At 37.2% G+C, this 17164-nt stretch overlaps 1 pseudogene; it reads right to left on the bottom strand.

Annotated features, from left to right (window-relative positions):
- Positions 1 to 231: 231 nt before the first annotated feature.
- On the bottom strand, positions 232 to 10889 carry LOC137032402 (adhesion G protein-coupled receptor E2-like; annotated as a pseudogene).
- Between the last annotated feature and the right edge of the window lie 6275 nt (positions 10890 to 17164).

The raw sequence follows: 17164 nt of genomic DNA, 5'->3' as shown, positions 1-17164 counted from the left end.
TAAAACCTCCTTCATATTCATGACACGTGTCATGTCAAGATTATGAAGGTGTCATGTCAGTCTTATGCACACCCCTTCAAGTAAAGTGTTACCGAACATTTTTCTAAGAACAACAACAAAAATCTTCTACAAACAATGTATAAGTAATTGTTAATTTACAGACTGGCGTTAATATCTGAAAGCACTGATTCTGTTGTAGTGGTAATTTACTGAATATGGATGCTGTAGTCCTCAACATTTTTTCTGGACCATTTTGATGATGTTGGATTTGAGTCCACAGCAAAGACATCTGAAGAACTTCCTGTACTGCTGCCTGACCTGAACAAGAATGAGATGAGAGGAACTGAGTGACTTCATGACATCAATTTAACCTCTGAAACTCATCAACCATAGTAGAATTTCTTTATAATAAACAGGCAAGTGTGTTGAGAGGTGTTTTAAGAGACTGGAGTTGCACTTTTTCTTTGTTATACTACACAGCAAAAATCCCCAGTGTACTGTAAAAAAATAAAAATAAAATAAATATATAAATAAATAAATCTTTTTGCACTGACTCAGTTAAGTTGTCTTTACGTATAATATTAAGTATGTTCAACTTGCCAAAATTAATGTTGTTTGAACTTATAAAGATTAGTTGGATTAACTTTATGAAAGTAAGGTGAACTTACTTTTTTATGTTTTCAGTACAAACGTTTCCTGTAAAATATGTTTCTGTCCACTCAACTTAACGTTTTGAGGTACTAATTTAAGTTTTAATTTCTTAGAATTTTAAGTACTTTCAACTTGACAAATGTAGTTATTTGAACTTACATTCAATAGTTTTCAATACCAAAGTTAATGTTCATGTAACCTAATGTGGCTTGTTTTATTAATTCATCCAAATAAATATTTCATTTAAATTGTTCTTATATGTCACTTGTAAACATTATTTTATTTGAAATGTTTCAGTCATGTTTCAGTTTCGAACTTCATTCCCATTTAAATTCCACATAAAGACAACTGAGTCAGTGTAAAAAGATAACTCAAGAAGTTTTTATTTCTTTTTTTTTTCTTTAAATATATATATACATATTTTTTATTATTTTTTTTTTTCAAAATAACCATTTATGAAAAATTCACTTTAAAAAAAGAAACACATTTCTAACTTTCATTCATGGAGATAACTTGGACAATTAGCCATGGTTTAGTGTAAAATATAATTTTAAAACACTTAAAGCTGCTGTCCGTTACTTTTTTGTGTTCAAAAATTACAAAAATTATATAATGAGAATGTACAACATAAATCCATTTTCCAAACCATGTTTTTGTCTTACCCTGAATCATTATGGTACACTTATAATAAGTGTTTATATTCAGACTATTTCAGACCGGACTGGTAGGACCCGCCACAGAGATATACACAGAGAAAAGTAGCTCCGGCTACAATGTTCTTCCACAAGACGTGTGCAGTTCTGTTTATTAACCGCTAGAGGGCCAAAAATCACGGACTGCAGCTTTAAACACACATGGTGGTAAATTGAGTGATGACTGACCTCATTATTGAGGACACAATAGATCAGGAAGATGAAGGTTCCCTGCTGGGAGTTCAGGATCAGGAAGATGATCTCCAGCACCTTACTGCCATTAGTGAAGAAACCCAGAATCCAGGAGCAACCAAGAACCACAAACTGAGCCAGTGTTTTAAATGTCATAGTCCTGCAGAGAAACAGAAAGAAATAGATTCAATGTGTCTTTATTGACTATATGTTGTTTTAAATCATAACGTTTGTTACTTGGTTTGTTTTATCTGTGAAACTTCAGCATTCAGATTTTTCAAAGTTGAGTTCAGATTGATGATAACATTGATGAAGAGAATCATGTTTAACTGCACAGTAAGAGGAAAAAAAAACAGTAATTAATAATTAATCACTGTTTTCCTTTTAATAAAAAAGTCATGATGAGAAATTTGTTTACCGCTAGTATGATGCAAACAGGTCCCAGAAAACTCCAGATAAAACCTTTATCTGTTTTAATCCAGCAGCTGTTTGGAGGAAGATACAGACAAAAATAAATAAATAAATAAAAAATCAATGAGCAAACATGCACAGTAAATTCCCCGGTGGTAAATTAACACAGCTCTGAGTTCATATGGGAACCACCAGCAGGGTGTTAAAGGTACAATTTGTGATATTTTTTTCCGCTAGAGGTCGCTAGAAGCCTATTCAAAACAAAGGCGTAGTTTGATGACGCCAAGTTTTAGAGCGGAAACTTGGGACATGTGGTCTCCATCTCAACGGACGGTGCAAAAGAATAGGGATTGGAGTCTGGAAGAACTCATGTTCGTGGATGCGATTATTACCGTTAATGTAGTATGAAGCAGAGCAGGGCCGAGTGTTGCGGGAGCTGAACGAGGAGCTGGAGCGATTGATCAACACACGCCTCACGAGCAGCGGGACTTTTATTATGACACAGTCGCCCGCGCCGCTTCCGCTTTTCCGGTCATGAGTTTACGGGAGCTGTCCTTGTCGACAGAACCAGCGGCAGATGGTAAACAGTAATTATGTTCCATAAATAAGTTACGCAATCCACCATAAAACGTGCAAGAAGTAAATAAGGAACTGCTTGAAGCAAACTAGTGGTTTGCTGGACGCTAGACACTACTTCCGTAGTTGAAAACATTAGAGATATTGTTTGTAATCAGCTGGACAAAATATATAACACTAGCCTAGTGGTTTTTGGATATTTTACTGCTAAAATTTTACATATTGTACCTTTAAAGGGGTGATGAACTGAGAAATCAAATTTTCCTTGAGCTTTTGACATATAAGAGGTCAACATATTATAAGAATATCCTGTAAGTTTTAGAGTTGAAAACCTGCTTGTTAGTCCAATAAAAGCTTTGATTGACTCCAGACCCAGCAAACGACAGGATTTACAAAGTGGGAATCTATGATGTCAAAGGGCAGCAAGCACCGCCTCCGCAGAAGAAGATCAGCCCGGCCCACCGATTCGCGCATGACATCCAATAGAATAGGTAGCCTAAGTAACAAAAGCCTATGTGCTGCTAAACCGTATCGAGCTACCATGCAATAAACATGCCATTGAGGATTACAAAATATTGTGCAGTGCCTGGACTCGACAATAATGTAACAACATGTAAGTAACTGTGTTCATTCTAATGCCTGATCTGATATGTAATGGTTCATGTACAGTCAGATGTTCTTTGTCTGTGTGTCAGTAAATCAAACCCGTGACTAAACGTCAATTTGCGTTGTTTCTCTCAGTAGGATGAAAATAATCTGTTATTTAACATGATTAAATTATATAAAGAAAGCAATCAAAGAAATCCCCCTTTGCAATCTTTGGAGAAGGTCCGACATTGTGAATTTTCATTTTTAAAGTCCCTGTGAAATCAAAATTCAAGTTTTTTAGCTTTTAGTATAAGTATGCAGGCCCGGATTGGCTAATCGGGAGCACCGGGAGAATTCCCGGTGGGCCGGTCTGTTTATTTGGCCGTGAGGGTTGTCATGGCACTGGGTTGAAATATGGATGCTCTAGAAACTGTGGACGTGGCCAAATGTACTAAGCTGAGTAGCCTAACTTTTTCCTAAAAACCATTCAGTGACAGATTTAGGCCTGGACGGCCCAGGGCGGCACGGAGCACCCGCGCAAGAAAAAAACAAACAAACAATCAAACAAATGAATGCGCGATCGGCTTTTTACCGCTCATTTGCACACAACGTCGATGATATCATGTCACTCGGTGGGTAAATTAACCTGGACGGGAGGGACTCGGAGTGTGCACCCGGAGAAGACAACTCTCTCAAAAGTATACAAGAAGAAGGGATGAGGTGACGTCTGTAGGGACAGCGGGACGAGTTCTAAATCAACACTAAATTATGGTAAGGCAAAAGTTCTAAGCCACCAGAGACCGATTTAAGTAACGTAAATAAATAAAAAAGAAGAGGGGAAACATGCAAAAGATAAAGGCATGTATGCAGCTTACTCATATCGTAATAATAGTAGGCAAATAATAAAATATGGCCTATCACGTATGTTATATTGCTTGCTATTTTATTACACATTGACCAACAATATTAATTTTTCTGTCCAACTAGCTTCTACCAGAAATGTGATTTTGTAACATGTAACTTTTTTTAAACAAACGTAATAGCCTACTTTAGTATTTTACTGTAAAGTTGTGCAATTTTGTAGGATTTATGGTATTTTGTGCTATTTATTTGCCTCATTTTGTAATTATTTAAGTATATACATTTATATAAAATAGCAAAATTGTATGTTAAATCCACTTTAATAAAGATCTACATTTCTAAATTTTATTCATAGTGACAGACATGAAAAATGTGCCTGGGTTTAGTGGACGATTGCTGCCATCTACTGGAAAGCAAACACTTAATTAAATTAAAATTAAAATAACATGAATTTTCAACTACAGCCACTAGATGGCTAGAGAATTAATCAATGATTCACATTATAAAATCATTATTATAGCTATAAAAATAACTCTATATCAAATTTTAGCATTTTTTTGTACTATCATTTGTACTAGCATGGGTATTTTAAGATATTTTTGAAAAATACAATTATCTATAAGGTTGTAGAGAACAGTGCACGATTGCAGACTTATATACTGAGGTTTTAATTACATCATTTTAATATAGTCAGTCGTGAATTAAAGTGGGCCGGTCTAAGGCATGAAACTCCAGGGCTGAAAATGAGTCCCAATCCGGCCCTGTGTGTATGTTAGCCTCAAAGGTGCTGTAAGTATTATTTGAACAACGCTGCTGAACATTTTTGATATTTGAAATCAACCCAAAACAAATCCTTCTCTTCATTGCTCCACCTCCAAAACTCACACTCCAATCCTAACCACCCTGCTCCAAGTCGGTCTCGAACCCCGGCCCGATCGCTGCTGGTATGCGGGATGAATGCATTAACAATGACACTAAACATCACATTCTCTGGCAGTCGTCAGTGTGCAGTGGTTTAACAGCAAAACTCTCTCTATCTGGCAACTGTTACACATGCAATGTGAGTTTATCACAGCTGAAGCCTGACAAAATGCTTCACAAAAAAATAAAGCTTAGTTGATGAAGGAATGACAAGGAAGCACAAAAATGAACGTACAGTACACAGGAGTAAATACAAGTGTTCGTTGTTAATCACAAACAGCACAGAAGCTCCAGTCAATCAAAAGCAGCCTCCGCGTCTGTTTTCAGGCCTTCCCACTTAGCTCTCTCCAGCGCCGGAAAGCTTTTCTAATATAAACTGGGTCCTAAAGCACTTGTCCAGTCATAAAACTTCATGATGTCGATGCACACACAGACATCAAGAATCAGCATATGAATCCCAACAATGGTGGCATACTTCCTGCCGCAATGCATGATGGGATTTGTGTGTTTTATACTATTGTGGCTCCCGACATGCATTGCATGCATATATTGATTCCTGATGTTGAGGTGTCCAAATCCACATTTTCTTGAAAAGAAAAATGCATATCATTCAGACACACAGACGTCAAGAATCAGCATATGAATCTCAACTATAGTGACAAGCTACAGCGCATGCTAAGAGCCCCAATAGTTTAAAACTCATGAATCCCATCATTTTAACACCCTGCTGGTAGTTCCCATATGAACACAGAGTAGTGTTAATTTAACTGTGTGGATGAAGGTGTTGATCACTGAGCCACTCAAACTAAACTCACTTTTTTTTGCCGTAACCTTTATGATCCACCGCCGCAGACACACCCACCACAACCAGAGCAACTGAATATCCAATCACACACAGATATCGACCGCTAAGCACCTCCCTCTTTTTGGAGCTGATCTGTGATAGGTTCTTCACACAGATGAAGAGCAGCACAGCTTCAATAAACATCCACACAAAGCCGGAGAGAAAGAGGAAGTGCAGCACACCTGATATCACGGCACACGACACCTGGAGACCAAGAGAGACGGTTATGATGATTCTCAGTGAGGCTGTGCTGAGCTGTAGGGCTCCTTCATCATTCTCACCTGATGACGGTGTATGAGGCTCAGGAACTGTTGTGTGAGCAGGAACAGAAGGTGAGCCAGCAGAAGACTGATGCAGATGTTGATTCGAGCCACATTATTCACTCCAGGACTCCACTGACAAAGGACAAAGGTCAACAGGGACAAACTGAAGAACACCAGCCCCACGATCACACACACCAAATTCAACAGATCCAGCAGTGAGTCGTTCTGAGAAAACATGTCAGAGTACATGAGTGCCAAATCTGTGCTGTTCTTCAGTGGTCACTATAAATGTTCTCGTACCTCTGGTGGTCTGCTGGTTTGCATGATGAGAGCGAATGTTGACAGATGAACACAGGAACACAGTGTTACACAGTGTTACAGCACTGAATATTAGTTGTTTTCAGATGTTCATCAGTTCTCAGGTTGGACAGAAACACATTTCAGTCTCTCACTCTGATGTGTTTGAGGGTGAAGTTGACTGGTTTGGTGAGTTTAGTGTTGGTGGTTTTGGGAAGAGTAGCTGAGATCACAGTGGACATCATGGTTTTAATCGTGTCATTTGATGTTTCGAAGAAGTCGGGCTTCAGTAGATTCTCCATTGTGTTGTAGCTCATGAAAGCCACAGCAGCTGATCCTGACAGAAACAGAAGAAACACAATGAAAAACCTCTGGTAAATGTGGTTTAGTGATATATCTTCTAAAAACTGTTTATTAACACATCTCACATACTTGTTTCATTGTTGTTCTTGGCGATCCCAATGAGATCAATGTCCATAGAAGAATTTGTCGTTTCAAGTCGAGGGATTTTATCTAATGTGACATTTGGTCCAACCATGAAGATTTCAACCTCTGATTTAGAAAATAAGAAGTTCTGATTTTTTATATTAAGGTCGATTCACAAATGTGCAATTAAAAAAATGTATGAAATGAAAAAAGTACAATAAAAGACAAAAAAATATATAAAATGACTGCTTCATCCAATTACTAGTTAATTTAAAATTTTGTTTTGTAACATCAAATGTTATTGATTTAATCACTTGTTGATTTAATCTGCTAAATGACAACGTAAATATAAGCACAATTACAGATTAGGCCATTTGAGAGGAAAAAAATATTTTAGTTATGAAATTTGAAGTAAATGAGAAATAATGCAAATTTCAGAAATGTTGCGCTTTCTGGTGCTCGAATGTTAAAACGGCCTTCCAATGAGGTGTCAATCACAGCAACGGCCCCCAGCCAATTTGAGTTTGAGACCCCTGTTTTAAAGTGTGCAAGTACAGTCAGTGTGCAGGTATTGCAACATTATATTTACCAGCAACATCAAATTAGCAATTGTCTACTTCTTGGGGTTATATTAGACAGTAGACTGTAGTGGTCAAAACATTGCATTTCTCAAGTTGTGCAAACAATGGTTCTTATTGATCAAAGAAAATATATCAACGAGGAGCACATCTGATGCACAGTAAAATCCCCAGAGTTAAGTCAACTCTGCTCAGAGTACATTTGGTCCTTCTCTAAATAGTGTTAAAGTAACACTAAAGCAGAGTTAAAGTTAATGAGATAATTAAGCATTTAAATAATTGATGATTGAAAATTAATGATGACCACCTGCTGTTAACAAGCAGAATAACTGAAGAAAAGAGAAACTCAAGACCTAAAGCTGATTCAGCCACAGCCTTAGATGAAATCAACTAAAGATAAAATACGTTAAATCTCTCAAGATCTGATTAAAAGATCTGATTCACTTATTACAAACCAGACTGAATTTATTTCTGTCACACATCTAAAGACGTTTTTGAGAATTATCAGTGATTTAAATGTTGGAGTTTTATTGGTCAAAAAAATTATGCCACCATCATGGTGGTCAGGGTTTGTTTTAGTTGGGCTCATGAACTGTTAAACTGGTCAGTAATAAGTGCAATAATTTGTAAGGGCTCGAAGACAGTTGTCGTCCTTGTGTTTCTGCTTGTTTTGTTTTTTTTTATTCTTGTTCCTCTTTTCGTTGATTCTGCTTGTTAACAGCAGGTGTTCATCATTAATGCTCAATCATCTTTTACATATTAAATTAATTATCTCACTGCAACATAGCATCGAATGTTACTTTTACTCTGTAGTGTGGACACTAGAGGATGTTCCTGTGGGGTTGAAAGGGTTAAAGGTGTGAGATAAAAAGACACCCACAAAATGTATTTTAACAGTAACAAACTGTAAGTTTGTTATATACTGGCAACACTGGCAGTATATACAGGCAGAGTTTCTAAGTAGTCGCTAATGCGGATCCAAATAAACAAATAAACTCCCTGACATCATATATAATCATTAATAATACCTGTTTCTCCACTCACCTAAAGCAGCAAGAGCAAAACTGACATTGTCACTTGTGTTTGTCGGCCTCACCAATGTAGAGATGAGTTTCTCATTGATTAATAACAAACGGTTTCCATAGTAGGCGAGTTCAGCATCGCTGACTGATGATGATGATGGCGATGACTGAAAAATCTTTGAAGCGTTGAGCACCATATTCAAAAGGTTGGTCACAGTCTAAATGATCAGAAAAATAAAGATACTGAACATGTAAATATCAAGACAGGCAATTAATCAGAACTGTCATGTCAGTCATTATGTAATTATTTGATCATTTTTCTCTTGAAGACTTACATTCACAGGAAGCACTTGAGCTGTAATGTTCTCGATCTGATCAAGAAGATTTTTAAGACATTCTATAGAATTTGGATTCTGAAATCAAAATTGAGAACAATTTGATGATTTGGATGAGTGAGTGGTGACTTCTTTTACCGGTTATGCTGAGTGCCTCTGAAATGAACATCTCTTAAATAAATAATTCAATGACATTTTTAAACATTTGTGGCCACCTACTGGTGAAAAGAAGAAGATCTTTATTTGAAGCATCCAGTTACTTTCAAAAGCTGCTTTTCTGTATTTTGCTCGCTACTGTAGACAGTGTTTACCTGTATATCCAAACTAAACTAATAAACGTTTGTCACAGAAATACTGGAACAAAAGTTTATGTTTGTAACAGAAATAATGACAATGCGTGGTTGAAAAGATTGTTTATGAATATGTTTCCTATCTATACATAACAGGTATTTATAACTTAATTCTGATTGGGAGAGTTATTCACATTTCCCAGCACATTAAATTCCTTATTTGTCAGCAGACCAATGAGAACGCAAAATAATGATGATGATTATTCTCATAACAACAGAGATTATAGGCTCCAGAGCTGTTGTGGACCTGCATACTCAAAACCCATGGCAGAAAATTATGGTGCTTTGGCAAATAAATAAATAATGGACAGTTACATATTTCCAACATTTTATGATGTAAGCTTTATTTTAATGTATAGTAATTAATTAGTGAGTCCAAGAACTCATTCTCTTAAATGGCTTGGGTATGCCAAGCTTTCGCAGCTTATATGGACCACAAAGCAATTAATAGTAAAGCACAATCATATTTCACATTACACACATATCTAGAATGTATTGCACTGCTCTAGTTTGGTCTGTTTTTGATAGGAGCTGTGAGTTCAACTCTACAACTTCAATTCCAGAAACTCAACTTACGGTGCATTCTTCCGGCAGTGTTATATTTATACCTGCAATGACAGAAATCAGCATGAATGCAATAAACTTCAAAATTTTATTGCACATTTCACAGTCTTTTCCCCAAGTTTATACTTTTAAACACAAACACACTCACACTCCTGTTTAATTCTACAGATCCACAAACATTCAGTCAAAACACAATCAGACTACATCATACTACATTACCAGCTGAGGTCGTCTCTGGTGTGACTGTTGTATGGGTGCTGCTGATGATAGTAACAGCTGAAAAAAATAATGACTGATGAATACCAGTGAACAAAGACACAAACAAAGGGCCATATTTTAATGATCTCAGCGCGTGGTCTAAAGCCCAAAGTGCACTTAGGGTGTGTCTGAATCCACTTTTGCTAGTTTAAGGTTGGGAAAAGTGGATAGTGCACACGGTGCATGGTCTAAAGGGTTGTCCCTATATTCTCTTAATGAATAATGGCCAATGTTGGGGAAACTTACTTTTAAAAGTAATGCATTCCCAGCTAACAGAATTTTGTTATAAGAACATTCTCTAATATTCAGTGTTGGTTCTGGGAACGTAAAAAAGTCCAGCTTTCTTGATGCTAGAGGAACGTTTTTATAAGGTATAATGTTCCTCAAATGTTCTTTCAACTTAATTTTGATCTAAAATTCAACATTGAACATTCAAACACCTGCTGTGAACAAACACTGAAAGAAAGAGAAATAAGAACACAAACTACAACTTTCTTCAGCCACAGCCTTAGATGAACTGAAGATAAAAGACATTAAATCTCTGAAGATCTGATTTAAACAACTCCACAAACAGGAAGGAACAGGAACTCCAAAAAGGAAGTTCAAAACTCATCTAATCTAAAGTAGTATGGCTGAATTGGATCATTGAAGGTCAGAACAGTAAAAAACATTAAAAAAGTATTGCTTAAAAAAAAATATAATACTTTTTCATAAAATCTAATTACTTCACTGTGGCTAAAATTAGTACTTAACCAGAGGCCTCATTAAACATCCAAGGGCACCTTGCTAGTATTTTACTGTAAATTCACAGGACAATTTTTTACGATGAATGGCTGCATACTCTTCAGCACAATGATAGAGTCTTTGCTAATTATTTCAGTACATACAGGTGTGCTTGTGCTTTTGTTAACTAGTTATATATGAAAATATAATAAGAGATGTTAGATCAAACTCAGATGCAATTTGATGTGTTCTTCATGAAGATATTTATTAGAAGGAGCTTTTATTGAAAGCTACATCTTAGACCGGCAACACATTCACCTGTAGGTGTCGTGGACATGGGCGGTGAAGAAACTGAAACAATGAAAAAGGAAACAGACGTAAATTAGACTCAGATGCTGAATTACTGTGTTCTTCATGAAGATAATAATTTGAAGGAGCTTCTTTTGAAAGCCATATTCAGATTAGAAACATGCTCACCCTCAGTAGTGAGACTGGTAGATTCTGTGGAAGTGTCTGTCAGTAAATGATCTGTAACATTTACAAGACCGAACGAGATGCCAAGTCAAATTTAGATTAAGTACTTTGTTCTTTATTAATACATTAATTTTGTACAATAATATAATAAGTATTGTAATAGTATGTATAATACATAATATTGTGTCACATTAAGAGGGATTCAGTTTGAGCGGCTGATCATTAGATCACTGTAGGCCCAATCAAAACATGAAGTCTTAGGGTGCGTTCACACTTGTAGTTCGGTTCGTTTGGTTAATTTGGTCTGGACCAAAGAAGAAAAAAAAAAAAAACATTTAGTGGTCCGATTAGCGTTCAGATTGGCAATTTTATCACTGAACCAAAAGATACGAGCCTTAAGGCACAGGGAGACATTCACAACGTGATTGGTCAGATTTTATGACGTATTGCCTATTTTGAGACGAACTTGCCGAACATCTAAAACAATGCTGTGTGCTGATGTAAATGCACTCGTTGTGTGTGTGTAGCCTGCATGTGATGGTATTTTGGCCAGCTGGGAACTCGTGAAGAGCTTATAAAATGTGTAAAGTAGTCAAAACAGCGGCGGGAATCCATCCGTCACACACAAACGATCTGCTGCGTGGAGACGTGCGTCTGATGCCTGTGATGGGCAAACTCGCGACTATGACGAGAAAAACCGACATGCGTGAGGATTCTGTCCTTTTTAGGGTCTCGTCTTCCCATTTTTGGTTCGTTTACATGTCTTTGGTCCGTGTTGCGTTCATATATCATTGGAACCGCACCAGAGTTCTTTTGGAAGACAAACAAGCGCACTGAAAAGATGGGTCTCGGTCCGCTTGTTTGGTGTGCACCAGGGTTCGGATGGCAGCGTCCACATTTGTTCAAATGAACCGCACTAACCGAGCAATCGCTCCAGGGTTCGTTTTAATTGAACCAAACATGACAAGTGTGAACGCACGCTTATTTAACATCTTCTGTGTTGAGTTTGGGGAGGATAAACATGGGGAAATCTTTTAATCAGATTGGAAATGCATAATAAAAATCTTTATTAAACAAACATGTGGGCCTGCTTATGGGTTATTTTCACAATGAAAAAAAAAAGGCAAATTGAAGAAATTCAGGCTGGAAAGAAGGAACCAAGATTACTTTCCCCAAGGAAGGTGATGAGATGCCAACAAATATCCCCGCAGATGTGGTGTTTGTGGTGAAGGATAAGCCACATCCAGTGTACAGATGAGACGGATCGGACCTAATTTATCCTGCAAAAATTACACTCAAGACTAAGACAGGTTCTTATTTCAAGTGTTTGTTCATTACTTTTTTACTCTTTTTATTTTTCTCATCCCGTCCTTCTCTTCTTTCTCAGGCACTTTGTGGTTGCACGGTTAATGTTCCGACGCTGGATGGTCGCACGGTCAACGTAACAACTCAAGACATTGTTCGCCCCGGGATGAAACGGCATGTCACCGGAGAAGGTCTTCCTCTTCCGAAATCCCCAGATCGCCGTGGGGACTTGATTGTCGAATACGAGGTCAAGTTTCCTGAAAGACTGAGCCAGAGTGCCAAGGACACTATTGCAAGCGTTTTGCCAGCTTCTTGAGCTGTGTATTACTACAATGTTGGAGCCGTTGCCATTGGGAATTTTTGGTTTCATGGTATTTAAAGGATGAATATTTGAGCTCACCCCAATAACGAGCCCCCGACCTGCTGAAATAGTTGAACTGTTATTCTGTAATGTACTGCCAATGAGAGACTATCTGAATCAAAACAGAGCTGGACTAGACTGGTTTATTTGTCTGTGTCATGTACATTTTGAACCCATGTTTCCTTTGGGTCAAGTCCAGCAGAAAGTCTCCAGCTGCGACCTCTTGGCCAGCGTTTTGTTGTGAACTACTCGCATCTAAGTTTACTTATTCCAAAGATGGACAGTAGAGTATGTTGTGATGTGCGGGGCTACAATAATATAGTTTTCTATAAGCAGTCTGATCCTTTGGACACCTCAGGGATGTCTTTCTGTGAAAGCAGCCTGTACCTTTTCTTCTAATACGGTCTAATGTGACCATTTAGGGATGCCACGTTATTTCCAATATAGTGGTGACCCAAAGTGATCTGTGCTTGGATCCTCCCACTTCTAAGAACATGAAACAGCACATGATGCAGAAGTTACATGTTCAGAAACTCAATATCTCAAGTAAAGTCAGATAGATGACAAATTTGTAAATAAAATGAAATAAAAAATTATAAAAGATTCAAACTACTGATATTGTGGTTCATTTCTCATTCAAAATAAAATAGGATTTGATTTTTCTTACAGGTAATTGATGTTACTAATAGTTTTGAATTGTGAAATTGAATGTGTTGATTCACAAATTCTGTGGGACAATTTTGTCTCGTTACATACTTTTTCCCTTTTAAATCTTTTGCATAAAGGCAATAGCTAACGTGGATTGTCAGATACTGAGTGTTATGAGCTGTTTTTAAAGGGGACCTGTAATGCCCCTTTTAACAAGATGTAATATAAGTCTCTGGTGTCCCCAGTGTATCTGTGAAGTTTCAGCTCAAAATACCCACAGATCATTTGCTCCTATTTGGGTTTGCGCAAAAACACACCGTTTTTGTGTGTCCCTTTAAATGTAAATGAGGTGCCCCTCCCTTTCCAGAAGAGGGCGGAGCTTTAACAGCTTACGCTTCGAATACTCAACAACAACAAAACAGGAGAATCTCATGCAGCCAAAATGTCAGAAATTGTTAGTAGCGGCCTTTTACATGTTCAAACCAGAGTCGGACACTGATGGAGAGACTCAGGAAGAAGTTACAACTTTTAGAATGGATCTGGGCATTTCTGAATGGTTAGTGGAAAAATCGATGTAGCTGTTTTGGAGTTAACTTGATTCTACTCATGTTAATCTTCTGTGCAAATCCAGCGTTGTAATGTTTTTGGTGCAGACATTGAACATTTCCAGCTGCTACAGCGAGGAAACAGAAACGGCAGACTGCTGCGGCTCACTCAGTGTGGTATCTATGTTAACAAGGCAGATCGACACCAGTCAAGGGTGTGGCTTCCCTCTTACATAAGACTAGGGGGAAGCTATGCATTTGGAGAGACTATTTTTGATAAATGAAGATGATAAAAAAAGGTGTGGGTGGATTTTTGCTATTATAGGCTGGTTGTTTACACACGCTATGACACACCCCAGATAGCTAGCAACCATTGAACTAATGTTAAATCATTGTTAATGTGTCAATGTTAACCGCATTGAAGCAATATCACTTTTGCACCCACAATTAATGTTAAAAAAATCAACAAAACAAAAGAGATCACTGGTAATGGCAATGGAATCAACAATATGATATTGGTTAAACATTTTTTCAACATTAACTGCGGGTGCAAAAGTAAGGTTTATACAATTCAGTTAACATTGACACATCAACATTGATTAAAGGTGCCATAGAATTGAAATTTGAGTTTATCTTGGCATAGTTGAATAACAAGAGTTCAGTACATGGAAATGACATACAGTGAGTCTCAAACGCCATTGTTTCCTCCTTCTTATATAAATCTCATTTGTTTAACTCCCTGAGGTCTGAAAACGCGCCGGCACGGTTTGAAGGTTTTTTTTCACATTGCAGCAAAACAGACTTAAAAAACTTTATGTAATCTGTATGAAAAGAGAGCCATGTCAGAAGTCCGTGATTCAGCTCATTACCCACTAATGCGGCCACGCCCACGGAGCCAGCACTATTCACAGGCAAATTCAGAGGCAACACATGCATTCATCGTCTCAATCGTGTATTTATTGTCTTGAAAACTGTTTATCTGGATGTAAAAGCCATGGTTAGCGATCTCTGGAAGACATGCAGTTAGTTCCTGTTTTCTTTTCTTCTATTGATGAATTTTAGATGAGTTTTTGTTTCTTTAGCACCCTCCGGCTGCAGTATGAATTGGAAAACACCATTCATGGAATAGCCTCTTCTTCTTTAGATGAATTTGTGGACTAAAAATGCACAGAGAGCGCCCTCCGACTGCAAGTATGAATTGCAAACACCAGCGCTCATAGTGATTGCAATGAATATTAAATAAATATAACTTCTCTGTATAGAAAATTGACATAAACATATGAGAATCCAATATTTCTCCAAATGTGTATGCTTTTAAACTAAAAGCCTACATTCAGACTCTTTGCATCACAGAAGTGCATTATATTTTAAAGTATAATATAAAACCATTATTTTATATTGTAATAATATTTTTCTGTATGTTTCATATACCATGATGAGCTTGAGACATCACAGAAGTTTTTCTTCACAGCCTACCTGACTGAAAGGCCTCATTAATATGCAAGTCTTTTCAGGTCATTACTATGCAATTCTTTTGTCTTCTTAGGTGAGAATGACCCATTATTCATGGTGATTCACACCTCCACGCATACTGTGTTTCTTGGCAAAAAGTGTCTTACAAAAACTAAATCAATATATTATTATAAATGAAAGAGTAGTCAGCATAATTTTTACATAATTTTGAAGCGAAAACTCTACTCTACAACCTCCAATACCCTAAAGTATTGTAAACACAGATTTAATATACTTTTATTGGCCTTATTTCAGTGACTTAAGTTTTTTGTTTTTTCAATAACCACGCATAAACGTTATTCTTTCAAAAACACAAACATGTACATACATGTTCCTCACATATTATGGTGGCCTAGTTTGTGCTGAATACAGTGGAATGACACTTGTGTCATTAATATGTTTATGAACAACTGAAAAAAGCACAAATGTCAGGGCATGTCAAAACTTCTCCAGGCCCCAAATCAGCCTCAGACTCCAGAGGGTTAAAAGACCTCCGAAGAACAGGCGAATCTCAACATAACACCGACTGTTACGTAACAGTCGGGATCATTAATATGTACGCCCCCAACTTTTGCATATGCCAGTCCATGTTCAAGGCATTAGACAAGGGCAGGCAGTAACGTCTGGATCTGCACAGCTGAATCATCAGACTAGGTAAGCAAGCAAGGACAACAGCGAAAAATGGCAGATGGAGCAATAATAACTGACATGATCCATGATAACATATTTTTAGTGATATTTGTAAATTGTCTTTCTAAATGTTTCATTAGCATGTTGCTAATGTACTGTTAAATGTGGTTAAAGTTAAACACTTGCAGTCTGTGTAATTCATAAACACAACTTCATTCTTTATAAATCTCTCCAACAGTGTGTAAGGTTAGCTTTAGCCCTGTTAGCCCGAGCATAGTGTTAACTATTCCTGCTCTGTCCCTGATCGTGGTCAGAGATGACAGGGGAGACTTTCACTGCTCCAGGGCCGAAGTAGCTTTCTATTTAAACTTCGGGGTTAACTCCCTTTCCCTTCGTTCAGCGGCTATGGTGAGTAAACAGATTACAACCTGATTTGGTCCGTCGATTTATTGTTTACTATAGTTGAATGGTGATTAACAGTACAGCTACATAACAGTGCTCCGGTCGCAACAACATGTTTGTTCCGCTCTCTCCCTCTTCTCAAAAACAAAACAAAAACTGCTATTAAAGGGCCTGCGCCGTTTTACAACAATAGGCTACTATCAAACTCATTCAGAATCAAATGTAAACATCCAAATAAATACTATACTTACATGATCTGATAGGCTGCATGACGAACACTTTGTAAAGATCCATTTTGAGGGTTATATTAGCTGTGTGAACTTTGTTTATGCAATGTATTATAGAGTCGTGAGCTCTTGGGGCATGGAGAGCAAGGATTTAAAGGGGAAGCACGCTGAATCGGTGCATTTATAATGATGCCCCAAAATAGGCAGTTAAAAAAATTATTTAAAAAAAAATCTATGGGGTATTTTGAGCTGAAACTTTACGGACACATTCAGGGGACACCTTATATTACATCTTGTGAAAAAGGGTTCTAGGGCACCTTTAAACATTATTTGGTTGCTTGCTATCTGGGACATCTGTGTTCAAACACCTTATAAAAGTGAATTTTGCATAATTAAAGAGTTTTAAATAGATTGTTTAAAAGAACACAAGATTTGAAGTGTTACATATTTTACAGTGCTTTAATAAAACACTTTAAAGTGAAAAACATTTTCACAATCGCTCCAGTAT

This window comes from Chanodichthys erythropterus, chromosome 12 (genome assembly GCF_024489055.1).
Source record: "Chanodichthys erythropterus isolate Z2021 chromosome 12, ASM2448905v1, whole genome shotgun sequence".
In the NCBI taxonomy this organism is placed as follows: Eukaryota; Metazoa; Chordata; class Actinopteri; order Cypriniformes; family Xenocyprididae; genus Chanodichthys; species Chanodichthys erythropterus.
Note: the sequence above shows the minus strand (reverse complement) of the source record. Positions and strands in the feature narration are given on the sequence as shown.